The sequence below is a fragment of the Myotis lucifugus genome, unplaced genomic scaffold (genome assembly GCF_000147115.1).
Source record: "Myotis lucifugus unplaced genomic scaffold, Myoluc2.0 scaffold_315, whole genome shotgun sequence".
Lineage (NCBI taxonomy): Eukaryota > Metazoa > Chordata > Mammalia > Chiroptera > Vespertilionidae > Myotis > Myotis lucifugus.
In genome coordinates, this window is record NW_005871363.1 from 1,067,125 (window position 1) to 1,072,972 (window position 5,848).

Genomic DNA, 5,848 nt, shown 5'->3' on the forward strand with positions numbered 1-5,848 from the left:
GGATTTGTAAGCGTTCATGAGATTTCCACGGTGGTCTCGCGTTCTAGGCGCGTTGACGACCCCCAGGGTCTCGTCTCTTTAGCTGTGTATTCCCGTCCTGTGGCCTCCCCTACCAACACGGACTAGATGACATCTCATCGGTCGACCTGTGAGGCCCAGCAGAGGAGGAGGCACCTCAGTTCGAAAAGCAATGGCCATCGGAAAGGGGGCGACATCACGACAGAGAGATCAGGAAATTGCATGTTTAACTTTGTCAATAAGTAACAGAGTCCCCTGGAGCAAAGTAAACAACATAAGGAAGGAAGGTCCACAGAGACAACACTCCCCGCTCCTCAGCCTCCAGCTCTCAGCTTCCCCCTGCTCCGTGTCCCGTGTTTCATTCCTGTTCCTTTAGGCCAGCGGTTCTCAACCTTCCTAATGCCGCGACCCTTTAATACAGTTCCTCATGTTGTGGTGACCCCCAACCATAAAATTATTTTCGTTGCTACTTCATAACTGTAATTTTGCTACTGTTATGAATCGTCATGTAAATATCTGATATGCAGGATGGATTTTCATTGTTACAAATTGAACATAAAGCATAGTGATTAATCACAAAAACAATATGTAATTATATGTGTGTTTTCCGATGGTCTTAGGCGACCCCCGTGAAAGGGTCGTTCGACCCCCAAAGGGGTCACGACCCACAGGTTGAGAACCGCTGCTTTAGGCCAACGTGCATTTGTGCCCTTACTTCTCCCTTCCCTGTGCGGAAGGTTGTCTGACACTTACTGAGCGGTCTCCTTGTCTGACGTGATTTGTCCACAGTGTCAACCCCTCCCCCACCTCATGTCACCTTTACAGCGTTCCCGGGGGCAGGCCCGGGTACAGGGTGATAGTGGAGATGAAATCTGCTTGCACCCACACCGTGCGGGAGCATCTAACTCTACACCAGGGTCCCTGGTGTGTCTGATCGCCAAGAACGCAAGTCCAACCTGCAGAGAATAAAATAAATGCCCCCCCTGCCCCCATCGTCCTGCTCAATGAACAAATTGTATTCAGACAAAGGCCATGAGGATGGAGTAGCAATCTTAATAAAAGGATCCTTAAAAATAGGAAGCAGATGCATGCATAGAAGACACATCTACTGGACCCCCTTACGATCTAGGATAAATCCATCCGTCCAAGCTCAGCTCCATATATTAGCGGGTAAAAATAAATAAGTAAATGAACGAGGGGAAAAGGCGAGAAGCATTTTAAATGAGGATTTACCTTCTTCTCCTCTTGTGAATAGACCTCAATAAACATTTATCTCTTTGTCCTTATGTGCAATACTCAATGACGGGGAGAGGAAACCCATTAACCTGGAGCGGAAATGAGGGGCGCCGCGTCTGCCTCCAGGCGCACATTACAGGCAATGATCAGTAAAATTAAATCCCGCTCTCTCCCAGAGAAACGGTAATCAGCAGACAGTGGTGTCTTACTGCATGTGGGGCGAGAATGAAAATGACGGCCGTTACACGCGCTTGAAGATCGTTCCACGGATCACAAAAAAATACATATATATACCAGCATGAAGAACTATCTTGCAGCAATTTGGAAAAGGCTATATTTTTGGCGAGGTTGCAAACATTTCACAAAAGTCAGACTTAAAATTTTATCTGGAGGTTCCACACAAATGTATTGATACATTTCCCGCACCCCAGCCAGGCAGAATTCTCCATCGCGGCACGTTTCTTTTGCAGAAAAATGCGTGACGAGGAGACGAAAGATTGTGTGGATGCTCTCGTGCCGCTAGTTTGAGCTGTCAGGATGGCAACGATCAGACTGTGTTCACTCTCTGCTCTCAAAATTAGCCACTTTTATGTATGGTGCTATAGTGCCGGAAGCAGTTTATATTTTCAATAAATAATTAAAACATGCCCACAACTTATTCTGCTTCCCAGAAAAGTAATGATCCTGGGAAACCAATAGGACTTATATATTTTGCCTCCGAGCTGCAGGGGGGAAGGGAAATAGGAGATAAGGAAAAACTAGGTCATGGCCATCATTAACGAAGAAAACACTGTCATTTTCCCTCACCTTGCAATACCTTTCCCTTTTTTACGGACAATTTTCTAAAATGTTTACTTATGGTCTATTGACTTGCTAACTTCATTCCCATTGGCCCTTGATTTAACCCCTTGAAACCTCACTTGCCCACTATAACACTACGCTGACTTTGACAGCTCGGTTGCGGTGTAATTGACATGCAATGAACTGCATGTATTTCAAGTGTACAGTCCAATGACTGGTGGCATGTCCGCATATCCAGGAATCCACCACGATTATTGCAATAAGCATATTCCCCACCCCAACCGCTGCTTGTGCCTTCGTCATCACCTAGCCCACTGTCTCCAGGTGATCACTGGCCAGCTTCTTGTCAATAGAGATCAGTGACTTTCAGATATTTTTTATACATTGAATCATACAGTACATAGGTTGTAGTCTGCCATAGATCAGCACGATTATTCTAAGATCAATCCGTGCTGTTTCAGGGATCAATAGTTGGTCAGTGCATTCCTTTTCATTGCTGAGTAAGTCCATTCCCTTGAGTGGATGGACCACAATACGGTTTTCCATTCACCTGGTGATGGGGGTTTCCGTGGTTTCTCCCTGTGAATGCAACCAGAAGCCAATGGTTTAGGAAGGGTGACAGCCCCTTCCCAGCCCTCAGCCTCCTACACTCAGTCATGGCCTTGGAGACTGAGCCACGCCCTGGTGTTTGGAATGTTGTCTCCTAGGCTTCAGGTCCCCGGGCTATTGCCATTGTTTCCTGTGAGTTGGGAGCTCCACCAGGTGTGTTGCAGGGCCTCTCTGTGAAGAGCCGCGCCCTCCTGGGATGTCACCCATCATGCCTTGGGGATGATGTCCTGAATCGGAATTTCCAGACTAATACTCTTCTGTTGGTTTCACACCATCTTCTTTCCCCCTAAACATGGCCTGAATTCACAGCATCTGGAAATGGCCCGGACAGAGGTGATGGACGGTTCTCACTGCACACTCAATGCCTTTCTCTCCTCCTCCTGTCCGGATGTTATTCCATCTCTCGCTGTGGGATTGCCAAGGGAACAGATCCCCTTAAAATCGCTCCATTATGGCAAGTCCGACACAACGCATTGCCTTCCTCTCAAACTTGCTTCTTTGACTAAAATCACTCCGTGCCTTCTGCGAGGGCATCACTTATTGAGTCTCCCCGGCTCAGCATTTGCGTTAATTTTGACGTCTCCCTTTTCATGATTCTTATGACCAGTCTCTAATCATATTTCCCTCTGAAATACATCTCAGCATAATTCCTTTTTCTCAATGTCTGCACCTCCTGCTCTTCTGCAGGATAACAGAACCTCATGACACCTTATTGATCCCCATCTTTCATGCTATTTCCAGTCCGCTGTCAGACCAGCCCCCCTAAGTGACTTTGTCTTGCAATCTTTGACCCACAATTCTTCAGTGGTTCTCAGCTGCTTCCTGTATCAAAAAAGCCCGCCTCCTGCATTTGCCTCAGTCACTGGGCACCTCCCTACCTGGAAAACCTGTGTCTCCCTCTTCCCCAGTGCAAACCCCCCTTCTCTGCCCGGCAGTCTGGCCTCTGAACATCCTTCTTGTCTTTGTTCCCATAATTCCTCCTGCCCAGAAGGGGACGGGAAGAGGCCAGAATCCCGGCATTAGTCACTGATCTATGTCACTTCAGGTGACCCTTCATCTTTTTTCATCCACCAATCGGACTTTGAGATTAAAAAGGTGATTTGTAAACACCCTGGCGTATATAAGTGACCAATAAATGTTAGCTATTATGATTGGACAGTCCAGACATGTTTCACAGACTAACTCCAATATCCAAAGCAAAGGGACTTAAACCTCAGGGCCGTCTGGGGCAAGGTTGAAGACTATTGGCTGCTGAGAGCAATTAAAAATCTGGCTCTACAATTCTCTAGCCATGTGGCCAGGAAGTTATTCGGCTACTTGTGCCTCCGTTTCCTTATTTGTAAGTGGGGATGGTAACACTGTTCACTTCACAGAGTTTTCCTTTTGTCCTTGCTGCTGTTCCCTAACACCATTTATTGAACAGACCATCCTTTCTCCATTGTATATTCTTGGCTCCTTCGATGTAAATTAATTGACTATACATGTGTGGATTTACTTCTGGTCTCTCTATTCTCTTCCAGTGTTCTACCTGTCTCCTTTTACACTAGGCTTCAGGTCCCCGGGCTATTGGCATTGTTTCCTGTGTGTTGGGAGCTCCACCAGGTGTGTTGCAGGGCCTCTGTGAAGAGCCGCGCCCTCCTGGGATGTCACCCATCATGCCTTGGGGATGATGTCCTGAATCGGAATTTCCAGACTAATGCTCTTCTGTTGGTTTCACACCATCATCTTCTTTCCCCCTAAACATGGCCTGAATTCACAGCATCTGGAAATGGCCCGGGGAGAGGTGATGGACGGTTCTACAATACCATACTGTTTGGATTACTGTAGCCTTGTAGTATAGTTTAAAATCAGGAAGGGTGATACCGCCAGCTCTGTTCTTCTTCCTCAAGATTGCTTTTAGTTATTTGGGGTCTTTTGTGGTTTCATACACATCTTAGGGTTATTTGTTCTATATTTGTAAAAAAAAAAAAAAAATTCCATTGGAGCTTTGATAGGAGTTGCCCGTAATCTGCTGATTGCTTTGGGCAGTATGGACATAGTACATATAGAATATATATTCTTCCAGTCTGTGAGCATAGACTATCTTCCCATTCTCTTGTGTCTTTTTCAATTTCTTTCATCCATGGCTTATAGTTTTCAGTTACCGGCCTTTCACCTCGCGGGTGGAATTTATTCCTGGCACTTTATCCTCATAGGGTTTTTCTGAAAGAAAACTGAAATCATTCCTGGGAGGAACGACATACCGACTCATTGCTCACTCCACATTTTATGTGTCAGGGGACTCACTCAAAGGTAATTCCTGGGCCCATGTTTCTGTGGGATGTATTTATCACTAGATTACCTCTACCTTGAGTTGCACTGATTTTCCTCTCTGCCCTGCAACAGTGAAAGTTCCAGGGAAACGGGATTTCCGCTCACCGTGGATCCCGCCCTGCGTGGGCAGGTCCGAACCTCAGTCACACCTGGTCCCCGCGTGGAAACCTATTGATGGCTCAGAGGGAACGCCTGGCAAACGTTCCTCTTTATACACAGGTGTCTTAGTGCTGTCATAGTTTCTCCCACTGTCACCACACTCGTGCCTAACAATTTCTAGAACAGGCTCAGCCAGCCGTGGCCCTTGCCCAAAGCTGGCCCCTGCCCTTCTGAGTAAAATGAGTGGGAATGAAAGGCGGCCCTGCCCACTCATCTCCGGACTGTCCACCGTTTGTGCTGCTCTACAGAGGCCGAGGGAAAAGGCTGTGACCAAAACCATGCGGCTGGCAAAGGCCGGCACACTCTCTCTCCGACCCTTTTCCAAAAGCGCTCGCTGAGCCTTGCTCTGAAATATTAACGTCTCCCCCGTGAAGGAGGGATGCTCTTCTCACCCAAACTGCCACGGCTCCAGTTTCTCGTCGCTTGGGTATTTGTCCCGACTGTGGAGGTACACACGCTAATATCCTGTGTTTAGCTCGCATGTACACCTGCTTCAAACCAGCCAATTAGTATTATTTTATTTTTCAAAAGAAATGCAGTCTAGTTTGGAGATTTTTTTTTTAAATCAAGAAACACATTGGTCTGGCACCCCGCGGTAAAATAAATGGGTTGAATGAAAATGCTTTACTGTTCACTCCCAGGCGCGGAAACAGCCCTAGAGTGAGCGACCCAGCTAACAGCACTTACGCTGAATTCTTGTTAATGATGCATG